The sequence below is a fragment of the Stegostoma tigrinum genome, chromosome 4 (genome assembly GCF_030684315.1).
Source record: "Stegostoma tigrinum isolate sSteTig4 chromosome 4, sSteTig4.hap1, whole genome shotgun sequence".
NCBI classification, from domain to species: domain Eukaryota; kingdom Metazoa; phylum Chordata; class Chondrichthyes; order Orectolobiformes; family Stegostomatidae; genus Stegostoma; species Stegostoma tigrinum.
Genome location: NC_081357.1, coordinates 88,129,718 through 88,141,812, shown reverse-complemented (window position 1 = coordinate 88,141,812; position 12,095 = coordinate 88,129,718).

The following is a 12,095-nucleotide window of genomic DNA, read 5'->3' as shown; positions in this document are numbered from 1 at the left end:
ATCTCCTATGCTATCATAGCTCTTCTGTAATGTGGATTCTAGAACTGCACACAAAAATCTAGCTATGCCCTTATCAATGTTTTATCTGTTCCAGCATAGTTTCTATGTCTTGACTAATGAAGGCAAGAATACTGTATCTATGGAGTTCACTGCCACAGAAGGCTATGGAGGTCACGTCATTGAATGGATTTAAGACGGGGATAGACAGGTTCTTGACTGTCAAGGGGATCAAGGGTTACAGGGAGAAAGTGGGAGAATGGGGTTGAGAAATTTATCAGCTATGATTGAATGGTGGAGCAGACTCGATGGGCTGAATGGCCTAATTTCTGCTCCTATACCTTATGGTCTTATGCCTTCTTCACCACATTATCTATCTATCTATCTATCCTGATACCTTGATACACTGGTGTGCATGCACACCAGTGTCCCTCTAATCTGCTTCTCAACATCCTATCATTCAATATGTATTCCCTGCTTTATTTGTCCTGCCCAAACGTATCACCTCACATTTCTCTGGATTGAATGGGAGGATCCCTTATTTTTTAAATTGTGTCCCCTAGTTTTAATTTCTCCTCTATGAGAAGCATCGTTTCAACATCCACCCTGGCAAGTCACCTCAGGATCTGATATGTCTCCACACGGTCATCTTACAATTTTCTAAACACGAAATATTACAAGTCCAGCTTGCCCAACATTGCCTAATAAAATAAGTTGTTTATGACCAATGGCACCCCCAGGATATCAATCCTTGCTGTATCCAATTTTCTTTTTAAACTTACTACTGATTCTGACAGTCCATTTTAGTTATAACTCATTGCATAAATATCTTCCTCGTCCCTGTCGTCCTTTTTTAGTCATAGAATCATGGAGAGGTTTTTTGTTTAAATTTCACTCGGGTTCCCACAGCCTCCAACAAAAGTAAGTGGAGAATCTGGCATATTTTGGCAGCTTACCCTATAAGCAGTTAACACTGGAGGTCTGTGAATTGGATCAAGTCAAGACATCTGCTCATATCAGTGAGGAAGAACAATCTCCAATGCTACTGTGAATAGTTGTCACTGCTGGTACTGCCACCAAGTCACTGTAGAGATATTCACTGGTGCTGCACAGAGTTACATTGGGCACATTCTTAGCAGGGCAAGGCTAAGAGGCACTGGTGGGGAAGAACAACAGGTTAAGGACAGAAGATGAAAGATTCATGTCGAGAGGCTTCTATAGGATATAGGAGTCTGGAAGTATGGCCGCCCCATCCCCTGCCAATAGCAGGAGTATGACCTAGTGAACATCAAACTTGGCTCCAAACGCTACAGACTTTGGGGAAAAAATGCAGCAGGCAAGGAAGAGGCTTCTACAAGCTTATTAATTAAGCACTTGTGAGGCTCATTTGTACTGAGGGATGTTCTGCTACCTGGCACATCTGTAAAGTTGCAGTGGGGTTATGGGACATGGTAACTGTTGAGAAAACTCATGTGACATTACATTCATTTGTATGCCTGCTGCTGGCCTGGCAAACTGCACCTGGGGAACATAAAATAATGCTTAGAGGGGTCATACACAGCTGAGTAAGAGGCTGTTTACCCCATTGATTCAATGGGAACTCACTATGGGCTATTCAACATACTCTTAGCCTCAGAGGTTTATGTTCTTTAAATGTCCATGGCAGTTTTCTTTTGGCATTTTTTAACATCCAGTTTTCAACTTCCTCTCATCCAGTGAAAACCAGGTCATAACCATTTGCTGTGGGAAATCATTACGTTGCTGATGTAGCTCTCACACAAACTTTAAACCTATGTCCTTCACTCTTGTAACATCAGCTAGTGAGAATAGATTGTGTCCCTTTTCTAAACATGTTCAGACACCTCTACATCTGAACATCTCTACTATATCTCCCCTCTACCTCTTTCGTTCTGAGGAGAAGTCCAATTCCTCAACCTAAACATACTGCCAAAATTCCTCATCCCTGGAACCGTTCTGGTAAATCTCCCCAATGTCATCTCAAGGACCTTCACACCCTTTATCAAGGAACCAGAACTGGATACAGTACTTCAATTTTGGCTTGTCAAGAGTTTCATAAAGCATCAAGGTAACTTCTTCGCTCTTGTCCTCAATTTCTGTATTAGTCAATTTTCAACCTGCGATTTACCTACATTTCCAAGTGGAAACATTTGCTGTTTGTTCACTCATCCAAAGCACTTTCTTGAAAATAAGCTTCTGTTTCCTAATGGAAAAATTACAATACAATAGCAGTTGTTGCATTATGATCTGTACTGGGGCACAATATAAATAGATTGTTGACACTATCTTGTTTTATACTGGGATCATTAAACTGTTTTGTTTTAGGGAGGTATAGTAAAACAGTTGCAGTCAGAATCATGCTTAATCTCAGTGTAGTCTATTGCATGAAAACAGCTATTACGAATTACGTTGATACATAGACAATTCTATTCATGCTAGTGGGAGATCCAGACAGTCTGTCTCCTTTGAGTCCCAAGATGTTCTGCCTTCCCACTCAAATCCAAAAGACATGGTACTGTGTGAAACTTAATGCAGGCTTTAGGGTTAACCCTTTCAGAAACATCATCTTACACAAGAGTAGCACTCAGGAAGACTGAATTGGAACATAAAAGTAAAGAAATAGGATGTAACAGAATAGAAAAAGTGCATTAAAAGCAGCAAAGCAATAAAAGAAGAAAGAAAGGAGCTTGGTGGGAGTAGTGGAAGTTGTTAATTCCTAATCTCTGTGCCTCATGACTAATTCTTCTCACATTTAGTAATTTATAAACTCACACTTATCATGAATTAAAGAAAACATGGTTACATTGATTTCTTGAAAAACATAAATTCATTTGAATCTCAGAGAAAGCTATCCACAATGTTTGGAACCCTTTCAAGATGAACTGTTTTGAAACCTGTCATGGGGCTGGGTAAAGAGTAAAAAAGGAAGCCAGTTCATGCCTCCTCATCCAGGAACCTCAAGTTTGGGGTATCTCCTCTCAAACTGTAATATTGTTCAAGGGAAAGGCATGCCAGAACATTACTTCTAACTAATATCTGAAGAAACCATTTTGGACAGACCTTCTGTTCGAGTTAAATATTGTGACTTTGATGGATATTGTTCCATTAGGAATCATTATGTGTGCACGTGTGAATGGCTGACCCCTGGATATTTTATGAACACTCGTTAGCTTAGCACAATTCTTTTTATAGATAAAAGAATTAATCAATAAAGACACACCACTTAAATGGGATTTAAGCACGAAGTCCATTTTTAGCAACATTTTACAGACAAGTTTGTGGTTGTTTAGAATATGCACCTTTCGTTCCAACATAATGCAACTGATTTATCCCAGTGTGTAGGTCTTCGCATCAAGTGTCAAATGTTTTCCCATCTATCCTCAGCTGGTATTTAATTGAATACACACAGGGAATTGGTGTAACAATATTTCACTTTCAATTTAAGCTCACTTACCGTTTCATCAGACAGCTCATGAAGCATTAAGCTTGACTGAGGGACAATAGAGCTCTGCTGAGGCTGGATGTGGAGTTTAGTCATTATAAATATATTGGTAATCAAGTTAAAAGATGCTCAATACTGTGTGAAGCATGGTGGCAAAGTGACGTATTATGTTCACACCCCATGGGGCTGGGAATACCACAGCAATGTATTTGTTCACACCTATAGACACAAATAGCAAGCAAAATCTTAAGTTCAACATTGTTTTGTTTTATGTGATAAAGGGGCATTCTTCACTAATGGAAGACAGTGGAAGAATTATTGCAAGAACTTACTTCAAAGATTTACTGAAAAATAGAAAAAAAATAAAAATTGTATAACATCGATTATGAACACAGGACGTCTAACCCTCTTTGCAGCAATGAATTGTCATCACTATTGTAATGTATACTATGGCTCTAGTTTGTAATCTGTAATTTTCTCATTTTTAAGTGGTTCAAATCACCCCAGATGCCTGGTTCTAGACACTGCATCTATTTAGGGAATGTGAAATGAAGAAGTTTGTAGACAACAAAATGTGAAGCTGGATGAACACAGCAGGCCAAGCAGCATCTCAGGAGCACAAAAGCTGACATTTCGGCCCTAGACGCTTCATCCCCCTCTCTGATGAAGGGTCTAGGCCCGAAACATCAGTTTTTGTGCTCCTGAGATACTGCTTGGCCTGCTGTGTTCATCCAGCTTCACACTTTGTTATCTTGGATTCTCCAGCATCTGCAGTTCCCATTATCTCTGATCACAACTTTGTAGACAGGTGTTTTAGAGCAAAATAATCTCTGCATCGATTTACAATACAAAGGTAAGTATAACACAAGAAATATAGATAGTTGCAATAAGCCCGGGAGATTGACACAATCAATTTTTCAAAGGACAGTAATAATATAAAATACGCTAATAGGCACTAATAAATTAAAACACCAATCGAACCTAAAAGCAACAGTTTTAATTGCAGAACTCTTAAATCAGGCTTCCAGTTCTTGGAGTTCCATGTACTGTCATCACTCACCTTCCCTCCCTGCTAGTTAGGTTGGAAACTTTGGGGTCTCAGGAGTTTCAGCTCACGCCTAAGGAAAACACAATTTTGAAGGACATCTGACTGTTTCTGCTTGCCAATCCCGATGCCTAGATGAAGATTGAAAACAAAAAATGCTGGAGATCACAGCAGGTCAGGCAGCATCTATGGAGAGAAAACAAGCTAACATTTCAATTCTAGATGACTCTTTGGATTAGATTCCCTACAGTGTGGAAACAGGCCCTTTGGCCCAACAAGTCCACACTGTCCCTTGAAGCATCCCACCCAGGCCCATCCCCCTATAACCCACACACTCCTCAACACTATGGGCAATTTAGCATGGCTGATCCACCTAGCCTACACATCTTTGGACTGTGGGAGGAAACCGGAGCACCTGGAGGAAACCCATGCAGACACGGGGATAATGTGAAAACTCTGCACAGACAGTCACCTGAGGCTGGAATCAAACCCGGGTCCCTAGTGCTATGACGCTGCAGTGCTAACCACTGAGCCACCGTGCTGCCCCAATTCTTCAGGAATCTTTCCTGAAGAAGGGTCCAGGCCCGAAGCGTCGGCTTTCCTGCTCCTCTGATGCTGCTTGGCCTGCTGTGTTCATCCAGCTCCACACCTTGTTCTCACAGATTCTCCAACATTGGTAGTTCCTATTATCTCCGGTCCAGAGTGTAAAGTTTGGTTGATTATTCTCTTAGAGTGGAGGTGTAAATTGGAATTCCAGGCTGAACAGTAGTCCCAATCAAAAAGCATTCTGGTTCTGTTCTGTGTTTGCAGCTGAGCCCAAGAATTTTAGATGTTGGAGAAGTCCGGGGTCTTATCCAATATTTTAGATAATGGGGAGTTTTGCTCAATTCTACAGTAGGAAACATGCAGTAATCTCTTGAGGATTGCACTTGAAAAAGTGACATTCCTTTTGTCAGTTTGCAACAGTTGGTAATTAACCAGATTCTGCATTGCAAACCTGGTTTAAAAATCCAAGGGCACTTCAGAGAAGCAGCTTAGTTTATACGGATGATGGAAACATCAAATACGGGATTATGCTTCCAACCCATCAAAACCATAAGGCATAGGAGCAGAAGTCGGATATTCGTTCTATCAAATCTGTTCCACCATTCAAATAGATCGTAGCTGATCTGATAATTCTCAGCTTCACTTTTCTGCCTTTCCCCTTGAACTGTTGATTTTCCTCCTGATTCTAAATCTTCCTGCCTCAGCCTTGAATATACTTAATAACCCAACCTCAACATTCCTCTACAGTAAAATAAATCCACAGATTCACTACCCTGTTTTGTTCTCATGGGTCTAAATGTAGGACCAGAAATCTTACTTTATGTGTTAAGTATCAAATTTTAGACGAGCAAACCTACATGCTGCAGTGAAGCTGGTATTGGTTTGGGAAACCATTGATTCCTGTGTAACTTTCACTTAGACATAGCATTTGCCAGACAATCAGAGAGGTTGAGTGGGCTGGCACGCTGAATCTGTCACAAAATGGACTTTTCATGAGGCTCAGGTTTTCGTGGCAGTTTGGTCCTGACACCAACTTTATCTGGACACCATTCGAGCCTGGCAGAGCTTAGAATGACTTGCCTATACAGTTGAACCATAAGGAAGAGTGGAAAATTGGGGAGGCAGCCCCTGAGTTTCAGACACCTAGCTGGATTGTGTGGGATTTGAAGGATTGAAATGTTGTCTATTTTCTAAGAGGGAAAAGGAATGTCCATTCCATCAAACTTAGCTGGGGTGGATGGAAGTGGCCAAAGTTAACACTAAAAAATAGTGGAAGTGTCTGGGCAGCTTTTCAATATGAGGCAAGAGATTCAAAAAGTGACAAGGTCAATGTTGCTTTATAGAAGCATGAGTTTTTTTTAACAGAATGCTTTAAGTAGCTTTTAATCATAATGAAACATGTGAAAGTTTTCAAAATACTTAAAGAGTAGATGGCAAGAAAGTTATTTAATTTATATCATACAAACAAAAACAAAAGATGCAGCAATGTTCCCTTTAAAATTTAACACTTGTGCTGGCCAGCCCTTCCAATCTATGGTCCCTCTCAAAGTGTTTGTCTCCCAACCACTGAAGCCCCAGTCAATATCCCGCATTCCCCTGGGTATGTGCAGAGATGCATGTATCACAGAATCCCTACAGTGTGGGAACACAGCCTTTGGCCCAATAAGTCCCTGCTGACCCTCACAGCACCCCACCCAGACCCAACAGCCATGACTCACCTAATCTCCACATCTCTGAACACCAAGGACAGTTTAGTATAGCCTGCACATCTTTAGATTGCAGAAGGAAACTCACGCAGACACAGGGAGAATGTGCAAGCTCCACACAGACAGTTACCCAAGGTTGGAGTTGAACCTGGGTCCCCAGTGCTGTGAGGCAGCAATGCTAACCACTGAGCCACTGTGCACCACATGTAAAGTCTGTGTGAAGAAGTCTGTGCTTGGAACCATGCATTCCCCAATGAACACACATGCATAATTGCCCACAGTTCTTGGTGTCAACAATCACTGGTATTTTAATTGACCATGATGTTAGACACACTATTCATTGCTCTGAATGGAGGGGGCAGTATCACAATGATACTGATATGTTCCAACACGACCATGCTCCCAGCTGTGCACACACATAGCTTAGCAAGAATTGAGCACAGGTTGAAATTTACTTAATTTCAAGCAAGATCTTATTTTGAGAATAGTGTTCACACAGACATGAACTAATAATCATGCACAGCTCTAGCTTATAAACATAGAACATAGAACAGTACAGCACAGAACAGGCCCTTCAGCCCACAATGTTGTGCCGACCATTGATCCTCATGGATGCACCCTCAAATTTCTGTGACCATATGCATGTCCAGCAGTCTCTTAAATGACCCCAATGACCTTGCTTCCACAACTGCTGCTGGCAACGCATTCCATGCTCTCACAACTCTCTGCGTAAAGAACCTGCCTCTGACATCCCCTCTATACTTTCCACCAACCAGCTTAAAACTATGACCCCTCGTGCTAGCCATTTCTGCCCTGGGAAATAGTCTCTGGCTATCGACTCTATCTATGCCTCTCATTATCTTGTATACCTCAATTAGGTCCCCTCTCCTCCTCCTTTTCTCCAATGAAAAGAGACCGAGCTCAGTCAACCTCTCTTCATAAGATAAGCCCTCCAGTCCAGGCAGCATCCTGGTAAACCTCCTCTGAACCCTCTCCAAAGCATCCACATCTTTCCTATAATAGGGCGCCCAGAACTGGACGCAGTATTCCAAGTGCGGCCTAACCAAAGTTTTATAGAGCTGCAACAAGATCTCACGACTCTTAAACTCAATCCCCCTGTTAATGAAAGCCAAAACACCATATGCTTTCTTAACAACCCTGTCCACTTGGGTGGCCATTTTAAGGGATCTATGTATCTGCACACCAAGATCCCTCTGTTCCTCCACGCTGCCAAGAATCCTATCCTTAATCCTGTACTCAGCTTTCAAATTCGACCTTCCAAAATGCATCACCTCGCATTTATCCAGGTTGAACTCCATCTGCCACCTCTCAGCCCATCTCTGCATCCTGTCAATGTCCCGCTGCAGCCTACAACAGCCCTCTACACTGTCAACGACACCTCCGACCTTTGTGTCGTCTGCAAACTTGCTGACCCATCCTTCAATTCCCTCGTCCAAGTCATTAATAAAAATTACAAACAGTAGAGGCCCAAGGACAGAGCCCTGTGGAACCCCACTCACCACTGACTTCCAGGCAGAATATTTTCCTTCTACTACCACTCGCTGTCTTCTGTTGGCCAGCCAATTCTGTATCCAAGCAGCTAAGTTCCCCTGTATCCCATTCCTCCTGACCTTCTGAATGAGCCTTCCATGGGGAACCTTATCAAATGCCTTACTGAAGTCCATATACACCACATCCACAGCTTGACCCTCATCAACCTTACTAGTCACATCCTCAAAAAACTCGATAAGGTTTGTAAGGCATGACCTACCCCTCACAAAGCCGTGTTGACTGTATTTGATCAAGCCATGCTCTTCCAGATGGTCATAAATCTTATCCCTCAGAATCCTTTCTAACACCTTGCAGACGACAGACGTGAGACTTACCGGTCTATAATTGCCGGGGATTTCCCTATTTCCTTTCTTGAAGAGAGGAATTACATTTGCCTCTCTCCAGTCCTCAGGTACGACTCCAGTGGAGAGCGAGGATGCAAAGATCTTCGCAAGTGGCGAAGCAATTGCATTTCTCGCTTCCCAAAGCAGCCGAGGACAAATCTGATCCGGGCCTGGCGACTTGTCAATCTTAATGTTTGACAAAATTTTCAGTACATCAGCTTCCTCTATCTCTATCCATTCCAGCATGCACACCTGCTCTTCAAAGGTTTCATTCACTACACAGGTCGTTTCTTTCGTAAAGACAGAAGCAAAAGGAGATATTTAATGCAGGGAGATAGAATTGTAGAGATGGGTGGCATCTTCTCACAGATGTTGCAACATTCAAAACAGGAACATTTAATTGGGTGGCTGTTGGGTAGACACAAAATCTACCATTTTCTTTCATTCAACAAAATTCAGTAAGAAATCAATAAATCAAACCAAGTACTGAAACATTTCGACAACTTTAAAAATTTTCCAAATAGAAACAAAAAATAAGTTCAGTAAGTCAAAGCTAAGCATCTTGTCAAACAAAAGCGAGTAGAACAAATACAATATTCATGAATTAACACAAGTTACTAAAAATCTGCTATTAGAGATAATGGGAACTGCCAATGCTGGAGAATCCAAGATAACAAAGTGTAGAGCTGGATGAACACAGCAGGCCAAGCAGCATCTTAGGAGCACAAAAGTTGACATTTCAGCTCTAGACCCTTCATCTGTTATCTATGATTATTTGCACCTCACTCTGTCTGAAACAAACATTTTTACAATTAGATGAAATACTTAACATATGCTGGAAGGCATTTTTGAAATAAACTGTTAATATCCTCTCTACATCATTTTTTAATATTTATTTTAATTAACTGTTATGAAGATTGCAATAAATTTTAATCAGGAGTAAATGTTAACACAGTACAAATTGTGGCAAAAACAAAAGTAAAGGTGTCAACCAAGTGTTTGGTATGCTTACCTTTGTCGGTCAGGACATTGATTACAATTGTTGAAAGGTTATGGTGTGGTCAGTCTGGATATTGGCTAGGCCACTTTTGGAATGTTGTGTTCAATTCTGGTAAATTCAATTCTATTCAGTCAAGGACAAACAGAGCTTAGGGTGCTTAAACACAACAAGGCATACAAGGTTATAGCTGCACAGGAGGTGTACAAAGCAAGATCAACATTATTTGAAGTTAGAGAGGTCCATTCAACAGTCTAATTAACAGCAGGGATGAAGCTGTTCTTGAACCAATTGGTGTGTATTCAAGCTTCTATATTTTTTGCCTCATGGAAGAGGTTATTGAGTCAAAGAGCCATAGAGTCATACAGCACGGAAACAGACCCTTCACTTGAATCAGTCCATGCCAGACATAATCGCAAACTAAATTAGCCCCATCTGCCTGGTCCTGGCCCATATCCCTCCAGAACTTTTGTCTTCATATTTCCTTTCAAATGTCTTTTAAACATTGTAATCATACCCAGATCCACCACTTCCTCAGGAATTTCATTCCACATGCAAACCACCCACTGTGTAAAAAAAAGACTTCACGTCTTTTTTAAATCTCTCTCCTCTTACCTTAAAAATTTTCCCCACAGTCTCGAAATTCCCCAGCTTAGGAGACCACCATCAAGTCTGTCTGTACCCATCATTATTTTATAGCCTTCTGCCAGGTCACCTCTCAATCTCCTTCTCTCCAGTGAAAAAAGATCCAGCCTATCCAGCTTTTCCTTGTAACTAAAACCTTCCACACTCAGCAACATCCTGGGAAATCCTCTTTAAACCCTCTCCAGTTTGATAATATCCTTTCGATAACTGGGTGACCTGATGAACTGGACACAGTATTTAAGATGAGGCCTCACCAATGTCCTAAACAGCCTCAACATAACATCCCAACTCATATACTTAAGGACTGAACAATGAAGGCAAGCATTACAAATACCTTTTTAACCACCTTGTCTATATGCGGTGCAAACATTAAAGAATTATGTACCTGCACCCTTGGGTCCCTCTGTTCTACAACAATACCCAAGGCCCTACCATTAATTCTGCAAGTTGTACCCTTGTTTGTTGTACCAAAATGTAATACCTCACATTTATCTAGTTTGAACTCAATCTGCCATTTTTCAGCCCATTGACCTATCTGTACTTTTAGAACACCTTCTTCACTGTCTACAATGCCACCAATTTTGATTTCAACCACAAATTTACTAATGATATCTTCTCTGTTTCTTTCCAAATCATTTACATAAATGACAAACAAAAGAGGACCCTAAACTGACCCCTGTGGAACACAACTGGTCCCAGGCCTCCAGTTTGAAAAGCAACCCTCCACCATTACTCTCTGTCTCCTGCTGTTAAGCCAATTATGCATCCAACTGGCAAGCTCACCCTGAATCCCATGTGAACAAAATCTACCACGTGGAACCTTGTCAAAGGCTTTACTAAAATCCATATAAACAACATCTACTGCTCTGCCATCACCAATCGTTTTGGTAACTTCCTCAAAAAAACTCAAATCAATGTTATGAGACATGATTTTTCTCACACAAAACCATGCTGATTATCCCTAATCAATTTTTGCCTCTCTACATGTCCATAAATCCTATCTTTTATGATCACCTCCAATGATTTACCCACAACTAAAGTCAAACTCACAGGTCAAGAGTTCCCCAGTTTCTCTTTACAACCTTTCTCAGGCAAAGGTACAACATTAACCACTTACTGGTCAACAGGCATCCCACCTGTAGATATAGATGATGCAAAAATTTCTGCAAGGGGTCTCTTAATTTCCTCCCTGTCTTCCCTGCAGCCATACTCATCAGAAAACACCCAAGCATGTCTGATCTTGGAAGCTAAGGAGACTCAGACCTGGTTAGTGTTTGGAATGGGAAACCGCCTAGGAATATCAGGTGCAGTAGCTTTGAGACAGCACAGTGATTCAGTGGTTAGCATTGCTGCCTCATAGTTCCAGGGACCCATGTTTGATTCCAGCCTCAAGTGACAGTGTGGAGTTCGCATATTCTCCCTATGTCTGCGTGGATTTCCTCTGACAGTCTAAAGGTGTGCACAGTAGTTGGATTGGCCATGCTGTAATGCCCAGGGATGTTTACTTTAGGTGTATTACACATGGGAACTGCAGAGTTGGGGAATGGGTCTGAGCGGGATGCTCTTTGGAGGGGCAGCGTGGACCTGTTGGGCCAAATGGCCTGTTCCCACACTGTATGGATTCAATGTTCTGGGATATGTTAGATAAGGTCCTGGAGATAAATCTGCCTTTATATTATCTAAGACATCCTGAACCTCCTCTTCTGTGTTGTGAACTGTTTTTAAAAAATCAAAGTTTATTTCTCTACATTCTTTAGACTCCATTTCTTTCTCCACAGTTAAAACCGTCATGAAATATTCATTT